The sequence below is a fragment of the Fundulus heteroclitus genome, unplaced genomic scaffold (genome assembly GCF_011125445.2).
Source record: "Fundulus heteroclitus isolate FHET01 unplaced genomic scaffold, MU-UCD_Fhet_4.1 scaffold_37, whole genome shotgun sequence".
NCBI lineage: Eukaryota > Metazoa > Chordata > Actinopteri > Cyprinodontiformes > Fundulidae > Fundulus > Fundulus heteroclitus.
In genome coordinates this window covers 469,464-488,509 of record NW_023396781.1, presented here as the reverse complement: position 1 = coordinate 488,509, position 19,046 = coordinate 469,464, and the positions used below count along the sequence as shown (strand labels likewise).

Here is a 19,046-nt window from a genome sequence, read left to right as displayed (position 1 = left end):
AATCTCTATTGCTCTCGACAGTGCGCTCTGGGCGGTGAGGTGGGCGGATTTTACCCCCGTGCGCTGCGTGCGACGGATAAACAGCGGGGAAAATGCATAATTACTGTAAGGGGCTCCTATAAAGGGAACAGGGGTACTGAAAGGTCTGAGATGAAGCCCCTGATGTTACAAGTTCTTTAAAATGACCCTTAAAAGTGCGCACCTGAATTAAAGCGCGAGGCAGCAGCCCACCAAAGCGCCACTGATTCTATGTTGTTAAAAATAAAATAGCATGAAATACAGCTACTAACTCTCCTATTGACTTTAACTGGCACACGTTGCTACCGATGTGAGGACATTAAACGTAGTGATTCACGTTTTGAATGGTGAACGGTGATAAAAGCACCTGCTCCGAGGGAAAGGAGGGGGGAAGAGGAGCAAGTGCTGAGGCACAGAAATACGGTGCATGTAGTTACAAAATGCAGAATTAATAGAAACGAAACTTATAAACAGACTAAGTGGCGTTTTAAACTGCATCTGGTTAGCAGAACTGTTTTATGATCCAGCGTGCAGCCATGACTGGTTCTGAATGAACCGTCATCTGGCAGCAGCTCCCCCCGCCCCCTCCCCTCCTGTGTACGCGGTACAGGACTTTACCGGCTCACTTTCACCACTGTTAAGACTAAAATTATTCATAACTCTGATCACTCTTCCTGCTGCTCTGTTAACACGAACTGCAGCAGGAATTACTGATGGCCACAAGCTGTGAAAGAAGCCGAAACAGAAGGCGGAGTTTTGTCGTCCGCAGCCCAGATGGGCTTTGTGATTTTTATGCGTGAGAAATTCCATGTTTGCGTGTGAAATGTCATGTGTTGCGTGTGAGCGTGTGAAGTTAGTGAAATGCGTGTGTCACACGGTCAATGCGTGAGAGTTGAGAGCTATGTGAACAACATTAAATCCAAAGTTTTTATCCGAGGTACGGCTGATTTATTTGTTGTGGTCTCTTGTCATTCACACACAACAATAAACCGTGAGAGCCGACATGAGTTTTGAAACTGAAAAGCTTTTTCTTAAGCGGAAGATCAAACGTGCAGACACAGCGTTCATAGAGCAGTGTGATGCATTCGTGAGCGTCAGAAAGCTATGGTGCATTCAGGAGCATGGGACATTTCAAATTTACAAGGAAAGAGGCATAAAACGGAATAGAACTTAACTCATACAATAATTTATTTATCCAGAAACAGTGTGGGCTTTCTTACAATACTGAATGCTCTATAATTGTATTTCTGTTATGTTTTGATTATGCACATCTGCTAGCTTTTTATTCTGAAAAATCTATAATATTACAGCAGCAAATTATCAAAGTTTTTCAAAAGCCTGTTTAAAAGCTCCAAATGGGGCTTTAGATCATAGAGCGACAATTGCGCTGTCATTGTTTTAAAGGGCAGAATTTGCATTTGCTGACCCTTGTCCTTTAATTACAGATTGATATACAGGAATACAGTCATACAAGTGTCAACTCCTCTGAGATAGCAGGGGATGCGTTTTTTGGCAATGGGGCTGCCAAAAAACGCATTCCCCTATGTTTTTAATCTAAAAATTGTCCCACACACCTGAAATTCACACTAGTAGTTCAGAACACATGTGTAAACACGTAGAAAATGTTACATCAACTACAAGTGTATACTTCTATGAAACAGCAGGGGATGCGTTTTTTGGCAATGGGCTGGTTATAAACTGTACCAGTCTAGAAGTGCATTGAGCTGAAAAGAGGGAGACATCAGCAGCTGTATCGTGCGTAAAGACGCAGCGGGAACCTCTGTGTGCTTCAGTGTTGCTGCTGAGGGGAAAATGTTGACTATAAAGGCTTCATGAAACGCAGCCTGATCCACCAATCAGGTTATAGATCTACAATGATAAACAAACCCATAGATTAATGTGTAACAGTGTAGTAATTCGGTCAATAACTTAAAACTACTTAATTTTATTCAGTATTATTTGAACAATTGTGTGTTTTTTATGTTTTAATCCATTAACTGAACAATAAGGTATTAATACGTCTCTTTCTCTTTTTAACAAAAGTAATACATGTCTACTTCAATGTCTGGTGGGATAAAAATGAGATGGAGTTGAGACTCCACCGACTCTTCCAGGGTCCAGTTAGCCCCGCCCCAAACAAGCCCCGCCCCCAAAATTAGCATAATCTCACTCTTAACTTTTGATAAAAGTTGAGAGGTCTGGTTTTGTTATTGCGTTGCATCAACGTTTGGTCACGTCACCTTTCTGTCTTGGCGGTGCCTTGCTGCTGAACCAACCCCGCCCACATTTGTGCTGCATTCACTTGTAGCAGAAAAGCATCCGAAAGGAACTAAATCAAACTGACCCCTAGCCGACCACTCAAAGTAGGTACTACTGGAAAAGCTGCATAGGGTCCACTATGTCCACATCAGTTCATGGAGAAGTCTGCAATGTAGAAGGTAAACAAAAATGGTGCCAGCACAGTTCCCTGTGGTGCTCCTGTACTGCAGATCAGCTTGTCAAAGAGACAGTCCTGTGTCTTCACATACTGCTGTTGACCAGTATCTCTGGGATGTTGGCAATCCTCTCCTGACCACTCCAGCTTGTCTTTCAGGAGGCCTGGTTGAATGTTGTTGAACGCACTGGAGAAATCAAAGCTCTGGATGGAAGAATAGGCAGGTGAGCATGTCTACAGCATGTTAGTCTGGGTTGGGGAAGCTGGCTGGCCTTCTCCTGGTGGGACATGCCTGGAACACCTCCCAATGAAGGCGTCTAAGGGGCATTCAGAACAAATGCCACCTCAGCTGACTCCTCTCAATGTGGAGGAGCAGCAGCCCTACTGGATGGCTGAGCTCCTTACTCTATCAATAAGGGAGTGCCTGGCCACCTTGCGGAGGAAGCTCATTTTAGCCATTTGTATCTGGGATCTTGTTCTTTTAGTTATGACCCAAATGTGATAAAGAGGAGATGGAAACACATTTGTATAAGCAGTTCAGAAGTAGTGAACATTTACCTCACATGACTGATCAGCTATTTCTGCTGCCAGCATCATCTCGGATAATCCCATAACGGCGACAAAGAGACGTGAGCATTTCTAAGTCTCATCCATTAAAAAAATAAATAACTCGGCAAATTCATTAAAGCCTCGCTCCATTACTGCTCTGTGGTGAGTGCTGATTACCAACATCAACTATTACAGCCAATGTCAATATATGACAACGTCACACTGTGCCTTCACTAAAAATTTGGATGACAATTGGATGGAAACACAACTACAGATATACCCTCATAGTTAGCTTTGTCTGTTACCAAACATCTTGTATTAAGCAATACTGCATATTTCTCAGTGATTATCAAAGGCATTGCTCGTTCATACCTGTGATACTTTTGGTTGGTTTTGGTGTTCTTTTTATAGCTCTTTCTACTGGTGTAGAAGCAGACTCCGAGAATGTGATCTTGTTCTTTTTGTTTCTTTTCTCCCTTTAAACGTTTTGGCTCCTCATCTTTTTCTCATCCTTTCTTTCTCCTTTACCTTTACATTTCTGTGCCCACTGAACTTAAAACAATCCCAAAAGTATTTCCAATAAAGTATTTTGCATATATACACTGCTCAAAAAAAAATAAAGGGAACATTTAAACAACACAATGTAACTCCAAGTCAATCATACTTCTGTCAAATTAAACTGTGCACTTAAGCCGGGCGTACACTGTACGAGTTTTTGCCCTTTTCGGGCCGATTCTTCAGTCCTGCGAAAATTTTTTGGATTGGGCCGAGTTTCAGCTTCATCATGCATCCTGTGTGGTGTAGTATACAGGGGGTAACGAGGGGCAATTCGCCTCTCACGACCACCTCCCCATCAGGAATCGGACGGTCGGATGAAAATCAAACATGTTTCAAATTCAGTCGGCCCTCGTGAGCGATTGTGAGCGCGTCCTGCTGTTGACTCAGAGCTATAGGCCGATTTCACTCGACCTTGCACACTGCACACGTGCAAACAATTAAATTCTTCTTCATCTTCTGAAACAAAAACATAGGAGCAGAGAGAAGTATGACGGCGGTAAGTGTGACATGGAGTCAAACTACGCAGGAGCCACTCGTAGAATTGCCAAGGAAGCGCGTTTCATTCTAGTGAGCCTCATATTTAACAGTGAGCATCGACACTTTCGCCTTTTTCTTCTTCTACTGTTGACATTTGGCTTCCGGGTAGATGAGTCCAAGTAGCGCCATCTCTCTACAGGGCTGAGTCCGACGTGTGGTTTTTGAACGTACAGTGTGAGCATTCAGGTCGCATCAGAGCGTCGGGCCGCACAGTGTAAGAACAGATATCATGAGCAGTGGACTTTTAAACCTTGTGGTTTCGTCGTACAGTTTGAGCTGTATATGAGTACAATGATTGAAAATATTGTACAGTGTATGCCCGGCTTTAAGAAGCAACACTGATTGATAATCAATTTCACATGCTGTTGCGCAAATAAAATAGACAACAGGTGGAATCTATAGGCAATTAGCAAGACAATCCCAATACAAGCGTGGTTCTGCAGGTGGTGACCACAGACCACTTCTCAGTTCCTATGCTTTCCTATGTTTTTGATATCTCAAACTGTATCCTGTTATACGATAAAGTATGAGTTATGTTTTTTCCCTCCCACCTTCCTTTTTTTGTGCCATGTGGGCACCGTGTAAGGCGGTTCCTTGGCAGCAAGGCCTTAGTAAATGGTCTCCCCCTGAAATGTTTGTGATGTTTGTTTGTTTATGTTATGGTGATTGTACTGAAACAACAATTTCCCTATGCGATTATTAAAGTATTTCTGATTCTGATTTCTGGCTCATGTTTAGGTCACTTTTGAATGCTGGCAGCGTTTCACGCTAGTGGTAGCAGGAGACAGAGTCTACAACCCACACAAGTAGCTCAGGTAGTGCAGCTCCTCCAGAATCAAGAATCATGAATACTTTATTTGTCACCACGTGTTACTGCGGTGAAATTTCTCTTTCGGCTACTCCGGTTCATATTACAGTTCACATTACACATAAGGAAGGCAAAAAAAAAAATGACAAACAGGCAACAAACAAGGGTTACTTTTTTTTTTGTTGGCCATTCAGGAAAGTCACAGATAATAAGGTAGTAGGGTGCTTATTGAACAATGATTTGAGGCTTTGTTTACAGCATTTAGATATTCAGAGATTATAGTGTGCAAGTAGGCAGTGACATTAAGGTGATTGTAACGTGTGACTGGCTAGTAACAGTGGGGGGTGATTTAAAAGCATTGGACTGGAGTCTCTTATCAAGGCAATTGCCCCCACAGCTTTTGGGAAGAAGCTGTTTCTAAGCTTATTTGTTTTGGCTTTGAGGCTTCTAAGGCGTTTACCTGATGGGAGAGGGTCAAACAGCGCATTGCCTGGGTGGGTGGGATCAGTGGAGATGCGTCTGGCCCTTCTTTGGACTGGTTCTGCATAAATTCAGTCTAGATCCTGCAGAGGGCATCCCACAATCCCCTGCGCTGTTCTTAGACTTAGACTTAGACTTAGACTTTCTTTATTGTCATTTTGTATACACAGAGTGCATACAGAACGAAATTTCGTTTTCACACAGCTCAGAAATATTGCAGTAACTCTACAGGATACCTTGCAGTGAATTACAGTACAGGATAAAGTGCAGTGATCAATCGCAGTCACTTACAGGATAAATTTCAATTTACTTCCGGATAAAGTGCAGCAGTGAACAGTAGGCAGTTGAAATGTAAACAATGTAAACCAAATGTAGACAAATATGCAGTAGGGTGCAGCAGTGATTTAAAAGTAGACAGTTGCATTGTACACAGTTTTGCAGTACGTTTCCGGTTAAGGTGCAGCATCAATTTTGCAGGATACGATACAATGTGCAGATGTGCAAATGTGCAAATCAGCGAATCTAGTGTGGTACACTTTTATACTTCAGCAGTTCAACAGTCTGATGGCAGCAGGGAAAAAGCTTTTGCAGAACCTAGTGGATCTGCAGCGGATGCTGCGGAACCTCTTTCCAGAGGGCAGCAGGGAGAATAGTCTATGGTGGGGGTGTGAGGGGTCCCTGATGATGTTACGGGCTCGAGACACACAGCACTGCGATGAAATGTCTTTAATGGAGGGAAGAGGAGCCCCGATGATCCCTTCTGCTGTCCTCACCACTCTCCTCACGTTCTTCCAGTCGGAGGCACTGCAGCCTCCACACCACACAGAGAGACAGCTGGTCAGAATACTCTCTATGGTGCTTCTGTAGAAGGTCGTGAGGATGGGCGGGGGCAGGTGGGCTCTCCTCATCCTCCGCAGAAAGTACAGTCGCTTCTGTGCCCTCTTCACCAGTGACGTGGTGTTCACAGTCCAGGTGAGGTTGTCCGTGATGTGCACCCCCAGGAACTTGGTGCTGCTGACCACCTCCACCGCTGAGTTGTTGATGAGCAGTGGAGCATGGTGAGGCCGGTTTTTCCTGAAGTCGACGATGATCTCCTTCGTCTTCTCCACGTTCAGGATCAGGCTGTTGTCTCTGCACCAACCCACCAGCTGCTCCACCTCCCCTCTGTAGTCCTGGTCGTTGTCGTCTCTGATCAGGCCCACCACCGTTGTGTCGTCTGCAAACTTCACGATGTGATTGGTGGTGAACCTGGGGACGCAGTCGTGTGTCATCAGGGTGAACAGCAGGGGGCTCAGGACGCAGCCCCGAGGGGAGCCCGTGCTGAGGGTGACGACATCAGAGGTGTTCTGTCCGACCCGGACTGACTGAGGTCTGTTGGTGAGGAAGTCTAGCAGCCAGTTTCGTAGGGGTGTGTTGAAGCCCAGATGTGGGATGATGGTGTTGAACGCTGAACTGAAGTCCAGGAACAGCATCCGCACGTGCGTGTTCTTCTCCTCCAGGTGTGCCAGGCTCAGGTGAAGAGCAGAGGAGATGGCGTCCTCAGTGGAGCGGTTCCGTCGGTAGGCAAACTGGAACGGGTCGAGTGTTGATGGGAGACTGGAGACGATGTGTTCCTTTACCAGCCTTTCAAAGCACTTCATCATGATGGGAGTCAGTGCAACAGGCCGGTAGTCGTTGAAACAGGTGACTTGAGGTTTCTTTGGCACCGGAATGATGGAGGCAGACTTGAAGCATGCTGGCACTGTGGCTTGGTCCAGCGAGGTGTTAAAAATGTCTGTGAGGACACCAGCCAGCTGACCTGCACACTCCTTGAGCACCCGCCCAGGTATGTTGTCGGGGCCTGGGGCCTTCCGCGGGTTGACTCTCCTTAGAGTCTTCCACACGTCGGCGGTGTCAAGGCAGAGGACCTCCTCTTCCTGATGGGGAACAGCTTTCACTGCTGGAGTGCTGTTTAGTGCCTCAAACCTCCCAAAGAAGTTATTTAGTCCATTGAGGAAGTCAGCATCAACTTCACCCACCGGGGGGGAGGGCGTGTTGTATTCAGTGATCGCCCGGATGCCTTTCCACATGCTCCTGGTGTTGCTGGCATCATGGAAAAGCTCCTGGATTTTCTGACTGTGGTTCCGCTTTGCTAGCCTGATGGCACGGTTCAGGTTGGCTCTCGCTGTCCTCAGTGCCTCCTTGTCTCCAGACTTGAAGGCTGAGTTCCGTGCTTTTAGCGCTTGATGGACCTCCGCAGTAATCCAGGGTCGTTGGTTGGCTCGGGTGATGATGGTCTTGGTGGTGCTGACGTCCTCAATGCATTTGTTGATGTAGGCTGACACAGTCATGGCGTACTCATCAATGTTGATCTTGTCCTCATAAGTTGCAGCAGCTTTGAACATGTTCCAGTCAGAGCACTCAAAACAGTCCTGGAGCGCCTCCATTGCTCCCTCAGTCCACACCCTCACCTGCCTCGCTGTTGGTTTTGCTCTGATCAGCAGGGGCCTGTATGCTCAGAATAGCATCACGGAAAGGTGATCTGAAGAGCCCAGGTGGGGGCGGGGGACTGCTCTGAATGCTCCTTTAATGTTTGTGTAGACTAAGTCTAGAGTGTTCTCTCCCCGAGTTGCAAAATCCACGTGTTGGTAAAAATGAGGGAGAACAGTTTTCATATTTGCCTGGTTAAAATCCTCAGCAATGATGAAAACACCCTCTGTGTGTGCAGATTGCAGCTCAGAGATAGTCCGATAGAGTACACCCATAGCATCTTTAGTATTAGCGCTGGGATGATATTAGCTGCAATGATAACAACAGTGAACTCTCTAGGCAGATAGAAAGGTCTGCAGCTAATAATCATAAGCTCAATGTCCGGAGAGCAGAGACTTGTGACTAATCTAGCATTTTTACACCAGGTGTTATTGGTGTAAACGCAGAGTCCGCCTCCTCGGGACTTACCGCAGAGTTCTGTCTGTCTGTCGGCGCGGAAAGTAGCTAGCCCCTCCAGGCTAACGGCGTTGTCTGGGATTGATGATGAAAGCCATGTTTCGGTCAGAATGAGAGCGCAGCAGTCCCTGAGCTCCCTCTTTGCAGAGAGCTCGAGTTGTAAATGGTCCATTTTGTTGTCCAGTGAGCGAACGTTGGAAAGCCAGATGGATGGTAGCGGCGGTCTGAATGGGTTAGCCTTTAGCCTCGCTGCTAAGCCTCCTCGGCACCCGCGCTTCTTCGGCCGGCTACACCGTTTCCGCGTCGCTCTCCTCCGGTGTGAGCTGCTCGTCGAGGCCGCCGCTTCACAGGCCTCCGGGGCTGGTCTCCGTAGGACGCCACAGTCACGTAAGCAGTCGAGCGTGGTATTTAAAAGTCCAAAAACACAACTTGATCGTAACTCCAACAGGCGCTCGCGGTCAAGTACTGATCGGCTGGGTAGATGAGTGGTTTCCAGCGAGTTTGGCGGCATTTTTATGCATTTTAATGCAAAAAGTCCGCGAGTTGGTACAGAGCTGTGTTCGGCTGCTGCCGCCAGGGGCGCCGGCGGAAGAAAATTGCTGTTCTCACCCCTCGTCTCCTGCTGGGACAAGGGGGCTGATGATTTTCACCATGATTTTCTGGACGTAGGTAGATTTGAAAAGGAGAATTCTCTTTCATTATTGTCAAATGGCCAAGTGTGAAGCCTTTCATTTGGTTGGTCGACGTCGCAAAGGACCGTTAAAATAAATTAAAAAAAATTAAAAAGGGGGTCTGGAAGCTGAGAAGTCCGAATGATCGGATAAAACATGCAGATTTCCTAAGTCCTTCCTCTCCTGGACTGTGCAGCTCCCATACCATACAGTTATGCTGATCTATAGTAGCTCTATAGAAGTTCTTTAGCAGTTTATTGGGAGGTCCAGATCTTTTCACTTTCCTGAGGAAGTGTTGGAATATTATCCTTAAGTCACTAGGACCTGATGCCATTCGGACATGGGAGCACTGGAGACACGAGGACTGCACATCAGCGCCACTGTCCTGCTGATTGCCAAGGTCAATGTTGGCATATTTGCTGTGTGGGATAAGGAATGGGACATGACTGTCTTTGTTTTGTCTCATGGCAAGGCCGCTGTCAGGTATTAGCAGAGGCAAGAACGGACTGGAGTCAGAAACAGGGCAGACGCAAACTGCAGTGGGACCATTGGGTGCAATTACTTTCCATCTATGTGATCTCTGCTCTGTTTCTCAATAAAAGTGCTGGAACTTCATCACTTCACCATTTCCTTATTCAATAAGTCTTGGAGGTCAGTTATGGTTTGACTTTCATATTACAGGAAGAAGAGCTGTTGTTGGGCCTTCTTCACTAGGTGGGAGGTGTTCGCAGTCCAAGAGGGGTCAGAGGAGATGTGAATGCCCAGGAACCTAATGCTGTCCATGAGCTCCACTACCTCCCTCTGTATGTAGAGTGGAGCGTGTTCAGGCCTCCTTGACCTCCTGTAGTCTTTTATCACCTGCTTGGTCTCACTGGTGTTCAAGATCAGGTTGTTCCTGGAGCACCACTGTGTGAGATTGCTGACCTCATCCCTGTAGTGGGACTTAACATTGTTGGAGATGAGACCCTGCATAGTAGTGTCGTCTGCAAACTTCATCACTGTGTTTGTGAGGTGGATAGCAGAACCATCCTGGGTGAAAACGGTGAAGAGGCGTGGGATAAGGACACAGCCCTGCAGTGTTCCTGTGTTGAGGATCGGTGGAACAGATGCGTGTTTCTCTATCCTCACCACCTGTGGTCTGTTGGTGAAGAAGTCACTGATCCAGGAGCAGAGAGGTGTGGATAATCCCATGTTGTAGAGCTTCAGAGCCAGCATGTCTGGCAGCATGGTGTCGAATGCTGAGCTGAAATCCACGAAGAACATCCTATCATAGGGGTTGGGCTGCTGCAGATGAGTTAGAGCTGAGTGCAGTGGTAACAAGAGCGTCCTCTGTGGAACGATTCTCACTGTAGGCAAACTGCAGGCTTTCCAGGCCAGCAGGGATGGGGTCCTTGATGTACTTTAGGAGGATCCTCTTGAAGTATTTAATGATAATGGGAGTAAGAGCACTAGGACGATAATCGTTGAGGCAAGATATGATTGGTTTCTTTGGGACATGCAAGATAACGGATTACTTCAGACAGGCAGATACCATGGGGAGCTGCAGGGAGATGTTGAAGATGTCCAGAAAGACCCCTGCAAGCTAGTCCGCACAGGATTTAAGCGTCCGGCCTGACACTATGTCTGGACCAGTGGCCTTGTTGGCGTTTACCTTTTTCAGGGAGGAGGTCACTTGGTGGATCTGCAGGACGATAGGTTGATGGTGCTTCTCTGGCTGAGGAAGAGGTTCAGACTCCCTGCTGCTTGGAGAGTCAAAGCGTGCAAAGAAGCTGTTTAAGGTGTCAGGGAGTTGCAACATTGCTAAGCCGCTGGTTGCTGCACTTGTAGTCTGTGATGTTTCTGATGCCTCTCCACATGTCGTGTGGATTGTTGCTGCTGAAGTGGTCCTCAATGCACTGCTTGTACCTTTCCTTGGCCTTCTGGATGCCTTTTTTAAGTTCACTCCTCGCCCTGCTGTAGGCCAGTTTGTCTCCAAATCTGAACGCTGCATCCCAGGCCTTCAACAGGGACCGCACCAAGCTGTCCACCCATGGTTTCTGGTTCGGAAACACTGATTGTCTTTGTGGGTAGGACAGCATCAGTGCAGCACTGAGATCCTGTTAGATCTCAGTGCTGCATTTGATACAGTTGATCACAATATTCTACTACAAAGACTTGAGCATACTGTAGGGATTAAGGGGAAAGCATTAGGCTGGTTTAAGTCTTATCTGTCGGACAGATTCCAGTTTGTTTATGTTAATAATAAATCTTCCTTAAACTCTAGGTTCACCTGTGGAGTACCACAGGGTTCAGTCCTTGGCCCAATTCTTTTTACTATATATATGCTTCCAATCGGCAAAATTATCAGACAGCAGGGGATTAATTTCCACTGTTATGCTCATGACACTCAGCTATATTTATCCATAAATCCTGATGAATCCAATCAATTACTTCGACTGCAGTCATGTCTTGATGACATCAAAAGCTGGATGACTTTAAATTTCCTGCATCTAAATTCTGACAAGACCGAAGTTGTAATCTTTGGGCCAGAGTCCTCAAAAAATAAACTTCTTAACCAATCACTTAATCTGAGTGACATTAACTTGGCCTCTGGTAATAAAGTAAAAAATCTTGGTGTTATTTTTGACCAAGACATTTTATTTAAATCCCATATTAAACAGGTTTCCAGAGTTTCCTTTTTTCACCTCCGGAATATTGCCAAAATTAGAAACATTCTGTCCAGGAGTGATGCTGAAAAACTAGTCCATGCATTTGTTACTTCAAGGCTGGACTATTGTAATTCTTTGCTATCAGGAAGTCCACAAAATGCAGTTCAAAGCCTTCAGCTGATCCAAAATGCTGCAGCAAGAGTTCTGATGAAAATCAACAAGCGGGATCATATTTTTCCAGGCTTCCTGTTAAATCAAGAATAGAATTTAAAATTCTTCTTCTAACGTATAAAGCCCTTAATAATCAAGCTCAATCATATATCAGAGCTCTGATTACCCCGTATGTTCCTAACAGAGCACTTCGCTCTCAGACTGCAGGTCTGCTGGTGGTTCCTAGAGTCTCTAAAAGTAGAATGGGAGGCAGATCCTTTAGCTATCAGGCTCCTCTCCTGTGGAACCAACTCCCAGTTTTGGTCCGTGAGGCAGACACCCTGTCTACTTTTAAGACTAATCTTAAAACTTTCCTTTTTGACAAAGCTTATAACTAGAGTGGCTCATGTTACTCTGAGCTACCTTTATAGTTTTGCTGCTATAGGCTTAGGCTACTGGAGGACATCAGGATCTAATTTTCTCACTCTATAGAGTTCTACTGTTCTTCAATTATGCATTGCATGTCGTCATTTCTGCTTTAACTTTCTATTCTCTCTCTTTTATCTTCATAGTAGGTACACCTGGTCTGGCGTTCTGTTAACTGTGACATCATACAGAGAAGACGGCCCACACGCTATTACCATCTAATGTAGAACAGATTACTGGATCAATGTGTGCTTCTGTGCTTTTTTGTCTCTCTTGTTGTGTCTCTGCTCTGTCTTCTGTAACCCCCAGTCGGTCGAGGCAGATGACCGTTCATACTGAGCCCGGTTCTGCCGGAGGTTTTCCTTCCCGTTAATGGGGAGTTTTTCTTCCCACTGTCGCTTCAATGCTTGCTCAGTATGAGGGATTGCTGCAAAGCCATGTATAATGCAGACGACTCTCCCTGTGGCTCTACGAATCTCCAGGAGTGAAATGCTGCTTGTCGGGACTTTGAAGCAATCAACTGGTTTCTCTTATATAGGAAATTTTTGACCAATCTGTATAATCTGACCCAATGTGTATAATATGATTGAACTTGACTTTGTAAAGTGCCTTGAGATGACATGTTTCATGAATTGGCGCTATATAAATAAAATTGAATTGAATTGAAATAGGAAAGCATAGATGATGTGTAGCTTTCTACGTCAGCACCCTCTTTAAATACATCACAGTCAGTGATTTCAAAACAGTCCTATAGAGCTGAGCAGGCCTCTTTTGCCCAAACATGAATGTTTTTTATCACTGGTCTGGTTATGCTGATCAGTGGCTTGTAGTCAGGAATCAGGTCCACAGAGATGTGATCTGATGAACCAAAGTGTGGGGCTGCGGCAGCTTTGTATGCTCTCGGGATGTTACAGTAAACTTCATCTAATATATTATAATGTATCTGGCAAGAAGGTTTGCTGTGTCTGTCAGCATAGCGTCCAGAGCATGGAGGCCCTACCAGAAGACAGGCCAGTACATCAGGAGACGTGGAGGATGCCGTAGGAGGGCAATAGCCCTGCAGCAGGACCACTACCACCCTGAGCACATGTGACAGACGTGACAGAGTCTGGAGATTTCGTGGAGAACATTCTGCTGCCTGCATCATCCTCCAGCATGACCCGTTTGGCAGTGTGTCAGTAATGGTGTGGGATGCCATTTCTTTGGGTGGCCGCACAGCCCTCCATGTGCTAGCCAGAGGTAGTTTGACTGCCATTAGGTACAGAGATGAGATCCTCAGACCCACTGTGGAACCATAGGCTGGTGTAGATCAGAGACGGCCAGAAAGATGACACAGAAAGAGGCGTCGTCAGAGTTACAGAAGGATTCATCCCAGATCTCAGCAGGACAGAGAGGACCAAGAACCGCCATCGTCATGAACACCGGTCCAGACTACACCCGCCTCGCCTTCCTCTCCACAAAGCCCAGAGGTTCCTTTTCTGGATTTTTCTCATAACATGAACGAAGTCCTTAAGATTGGTCTACAGTTGACATCCTCTCCACATATTAATTCTGAATACCGCAGTTCTGTGACTAAATCAGCATCTTCCAAAGGACACAGAGGTCCAGATCCTCCTCCTCCTCTACATATCACAGAACATGCCTGTCCTGAAGACCTTCGGATAACTTCCTTGTGATATTCAGCGGGCCCTGGCAGTACGTTTATCAGTCAAGACCGCTTCCAGCATAAGCCTGGGCCTCCTGACGGAGAACATGGAATATCTGTTATGATACGTGGCAGAAATAAGAAAAGCAAAAGGAAAACAGACAGGAATAATCAGTCGTACTTAAAAGTCATAAACTGTCAGATGCAACCTGCCACAGAGACATCATCAACCACCAAATCATATAAACTGGGTTTACTAAATATTAGATCTCTGTCAGGAAAATCCCTTTTAATTAATGACTTCATTATTGACAATAATCTTGATGTTATGTTTTTAACAGAAACATGGTTACATGAATTTAATGAAGCAGCCATTCTTCTGGAGTCGACACCTCCAAACTACAATTTTCTTTGTGAGAGCAGACAGCAAAGGAAAGGTGGAGGAGTAGCAACATTGTTTAATGATTCACTAAAGTGTAAAAAGGTGTTTTTGGAAAAATTTGACTCTTTTTAACATTTGGCTCTCCAGGTAAAGGGCCCGATACGAACCATGTTTCTGAATGTTTACAGGCCTCCTAAGTCCACATCAAACTTTTTTAAAGATTTTAGTGACCTGCTGTCTGTGATATGTGTTGATTATGACTTTTTAATTATTGTTGGAGACTTCAACTTTCACGTTGACAACCCTAAAGACAGAAGTGCAAAAGAACTGTGTGACACACTTAGAAACTTTGGTTTAACTCAGAATGTTAAACAGCCAACACACAAACAGGGACATATTTTAGACTTGATCATCACTAAAGGTCTAAACATTTCACAGGTCAATGTAACTGATGTTGCCTTATCCGATCACTTCTCCGTTACCTTTGAATGTATAATTTCCAGTGATACATTTAGCCGAAGGGACATCGTAAGATGCCGGAAAGCTGAACGCAGGTGGAGAAAGAATAGACTCCAGGTTCACTATGACATCTATAAAGAGAGACTTTACAGATATAACTTACAACTGAAAAATGCAAGAGAATCTTTCTTCTCAGGGATCATCAAGAAAAACATTAATAATGCTCGTGTCTTATTTTCCACAGTCGACAGGTTAAAAAATCCTCCTGTGTCCGTGGCTTCTGAACTCCACTCCACCAGGGCCTGCAATGAATTTGCTAACTTCTTTACTGAGAAAATCCTAAAAATTAGAGGATCAGTTTGTACATTCACACCAACTCTAGAACCAAAGCCGTATTCAGCTGGGACTTATCCTGACAAAATGTCCCAATTCAGCCAAATAAACCACAAAAGCTTAGAGCAGATCATTCAGCAGCTAAGTTCTTCTTCATGCTGCCTTGATGTTCTACCCACAGTTTTCCTTAAGAAAGTTTTACCTGTCATAGCGTCTGAGTTGACTCAGATAATAAACACGTCCCTTCTGTCAGGTGTTTACCCCCAGTCCCTAAAAACAGCAATTATCAAACCACTGCTGAAAAAGAACAATTTAGACAAACTTCTACTCCAGAACTACAGGCCCATCTCAAACCTCCCCTATATCAGTAAGATTATTGAAAAAGCTGTATTTCAACAATTAAACACCTTCTTAACAACGACCAGCCGATTTGACGTTTTCCAGTCAGGCTTCCGTGCTCACCACAGTACAGAGACGGCCCTTATCAAAGTGTTTAATGACATCCATATAAATACAGATTGTGGAAGAACCACCATGCTGGTTCTATTGGACCTCAGTGCAGCATTTGATACTGTTGATCACTCCATTCTGTTAGACCGTCTGGAAAACTGGGTCGGCCTCTCTGGTACAGCTCTCAACTGGTTTAAATCCTACTTAAAGGACAGGGAAACAGAAGTAATAACATTTGGACCAATAGAGGAGAGATCAAAAGTTAGCACACAGCTTCAGCTGCTTCAGCTAAAAACCACTGATCAGGCCCGAAATCTGGGAGTAGTGATGGACTCAGACCTGAACCTCCAAAAGCACCTAAAGACAGTTACAAGGTCGGCTTTTTATCACCTGAAGAACATTTCTAGGATTAAAGGACTGATGTCTCAGCAGGATCTGGAAAAACTAATCCATGCGTTTATTTTTAGTCGAATATATTACTGCAACGGTGTTTTCACAGGTCTGCCTAAAAAGTGGATCAGACAGCTGCAGCTTATCCAGAATGCTGCTGCCCGCGTCCTCACTAAGACTAAGAAAGTAGAGCACATAACCCCAGTTCTAAAGTCCCTAAACTGGCTCACTATATCTCAGAGAATAGACTTTAAAATACTTCTGTTAGTCTATAAATCCCTGAATGGCTTAGCACCTAAATACATCACAGACTTGTTATCGGTGTATCAACCATCCAGACCACTAAGGTCTTCTGGCTCCAGCCTGCTCTGCATACCTAGAACCAGAACTAAACAATGAGAAGCAGCATTTAGTTCCTATGCTCCACTTATCTGGAACAAACTTCCAGAAAATTGTAAAGGTGCGGAAAGCCTGAGTTCCTTTAAATCAAGATTAAAAACACATTTGTTTAGGATTGCCTTCAACTGTTCTTGTTAACTGAATCACCACTTTTTTGTTCTAATTTCTATCTACATTTTATTCCTACTTGCTTTTATTCTGTTTTAATTTGCTATATTTTAATCATGTAAAGCACTTTGCATTGTCCCTGTACTGAATTGTGCTATATAAATAAATTTGCCCTGCCTTGCCTTGTAGTTGGCACTGAGTTCATCCTAATGCAAGACAGTGCTAGACCTCATGTGGCTGGAGTGTCTCAGCAGTTCCTGCAAGACGAAGGCATTGATGCTATGGACTAGCCCACCCGTTCTCCAGACCTGAATCCAATTGAGCACATCTGGGACATCATGTCTCGCTCTATCCGCCAACACCACGTTGAACCGCAGACTGTCTAGGAGTTGGCGACCTCATCAGGAGCATGCCCAGGCATCGTAGAGAGCTCATACAGGCACATGGAGGCCACACTGAGCCTTTGACTTGTTTTAAGGACATTACATCAAAGTTGGATCTGCATGTGTTTTTTAAATTATAAATATAGCTGCAAATCCAGACCCATCCATCCATCCATCTTCCAAACCACTTAATCCCTCATGGGGTCGCGGGGTTGCTGGTGCCTATCTCCAGTGTTCACTTGGCGAGAGGCGGGGTACACCCTGGACAGTTCGCCAGTCTGTCGCAGGGCGCAAATCCAGACCTCCATGGGTTAATAAGTTTGACATCCATTGGTAATTTTTGGGTCCCTTGGGGCCTGTCTCGGTGCTCCGGGGGGCGGGGGGGGGGGGGGATAGGTCTTTGGCTCTTCACAACTACTATTGAGCATTTTCCCAAGGATAAACCTTACACACACAAGCACACGTTCACAAACACTTTCAGGTGCTTGGATCTTCAGCTTATCTTCAGCTACCACTTTATACATTTCGTATTGATTACTACTGTATATACTTCAGTGATGGTATCATGGTATTGTATCTGTAGTTCTATTGGCTGTACTGTTCTTTTTACATCTCTCTTTGCAGGTAATGAAGCAGACTGAAGTTTTGTCGATCTCTCTTCTGTCTCCTGTTTATTTTACCTTTTCTCCTTTTCTTTTAAAGGAGAAAAGGTTGAAAGGAAGGAAGGAAGGAAGGAAATAAAGAAGAGCTGAGATATGCATATAAATGGCTGAGAAGGAAGATCAGAGAAGGAAAAAAACAGCAACAAGAAGAAAATAAAGGTGCAGCTGCATGACAACAACATAAGTGATGTCCTGCAACTGCTCAGGTCACAAAAAGAATGCCATACCATCCCAAGTGACTTGGGATGGTTTTATAAGCTGAACCAGCCCTTTCTGAGGTTTGACCTGCCAGCAACTCCCCCCCCCCCCCCCTGAACTAAGCCATCCCCTCAAATTTGTATGACTCCACCACCCTATGCTTCTCAATACTCCAAGTGAGGAACATTCTGTGAAAGACCAAAGTGAGGAAGGCTGCTGGTCCGGATGGTATCATCACCAGGCTCCTGAGGTGCTGTGCCGATTGCCTGTGTGGCATTATGAGGCATATATTTAACGTTAGTCTGAAGCAGGGGAAAGTACCATAGCTGCAGACAACCTGTGTGGTACCAGTGCCCAAGACCGCATACCCCAAACACCTCAACAGCTGCAGGCCGGTAGCACTAACATCAAACCTAATGACCTTCGAGAGGTTAATCCTCAACCATCTTCACCCCCTAGTGAGGTCTTCACTGGATCCTCTGCAGTTTGCCAACCAGCCCGACATTGGGGTGGATAATGCCATCATCTACCTGCTGCACCAAGTTCTGGCCCATCTGGAGAATCCCGGGATCACTGTGAGGATCATGTTCTTTGATTTCTGCAGTAGATTAACACCATCCAACCACGACTCCAGAAGGACCTGGAGAGGCTGAGGTTTTTTGGTGTGATCTGTTGGAACAGCAGCTTATCTGCCGCTGAGAGGAAGCGGCTGGATAAGCTCATTAAGAGGGCCAGCTCTTTCCTGTCCACCTGGAGACAATGCAGGTGGTAGGAGACAAAATGACCAAGAAACATAACATCACTAATGGACAATGTCTCCCACCCCATCCATGGAGTTGTTGCAGAGCTGAAGAGCTCTTTCAGCGAACGGCTGCTGCATACTAGATGCTCTAAGGAAAGTTTCTGCAGGTTGTTCCTCCCGACCGCTGTTAGACTTTATTATCTCTGTTGCTCACAACAGACTGAATAACTGTTTACATTATGTTAATGGTTGTAAGGGGATTTGATCCGATCATGAATTGTTTACACTGTCTCTCACATGCTGAGGTAAACTTGCACATGTCATAGCTACTTCTGGATGCTGCTGGATATTGCATAATATAGTATAGTGTGTTTGTAAATAGTCTGGTATTTACTTTTATGATCTAATCTTGGTGTTTCTTTAGAACTAATTTAGATTACTCGTTTTTTTTATCTTTTTTCTTATTTTTAATTTCTAATAATTGTATGTAACTGTCTGTGTCATTGCCACTGTCACACCTGAATTGTCCCATTGTGGAAAAATAAAGGAATTTGTATCTTAAAGAAAAAATTATGCCCATTTTTATAAACTTAATTGTGTAGTTTTATTATTAGTTTTTATTTTCTGTACATGTCAGTTAACTGTTATAAAACATTGTCTGCCAGATAATATTGTAGTTCGGCTGATTCAT

General features: G+C 44.9%; 1 protein-coding gene across 5 annotated transcripts in view; it reads right to left on the bottom strand.

The window, feature by feature from the left end:
* The window catches only part of hspa12a (heat shock protein 12A), a 183,724-nt gene that overhangs the window by 125,853 nt on the left and 38,825 nt on the right, over nt 1–19,046 (bottom strand). The gene's annotated exons all lie outside the window — the stretch shown is intronic.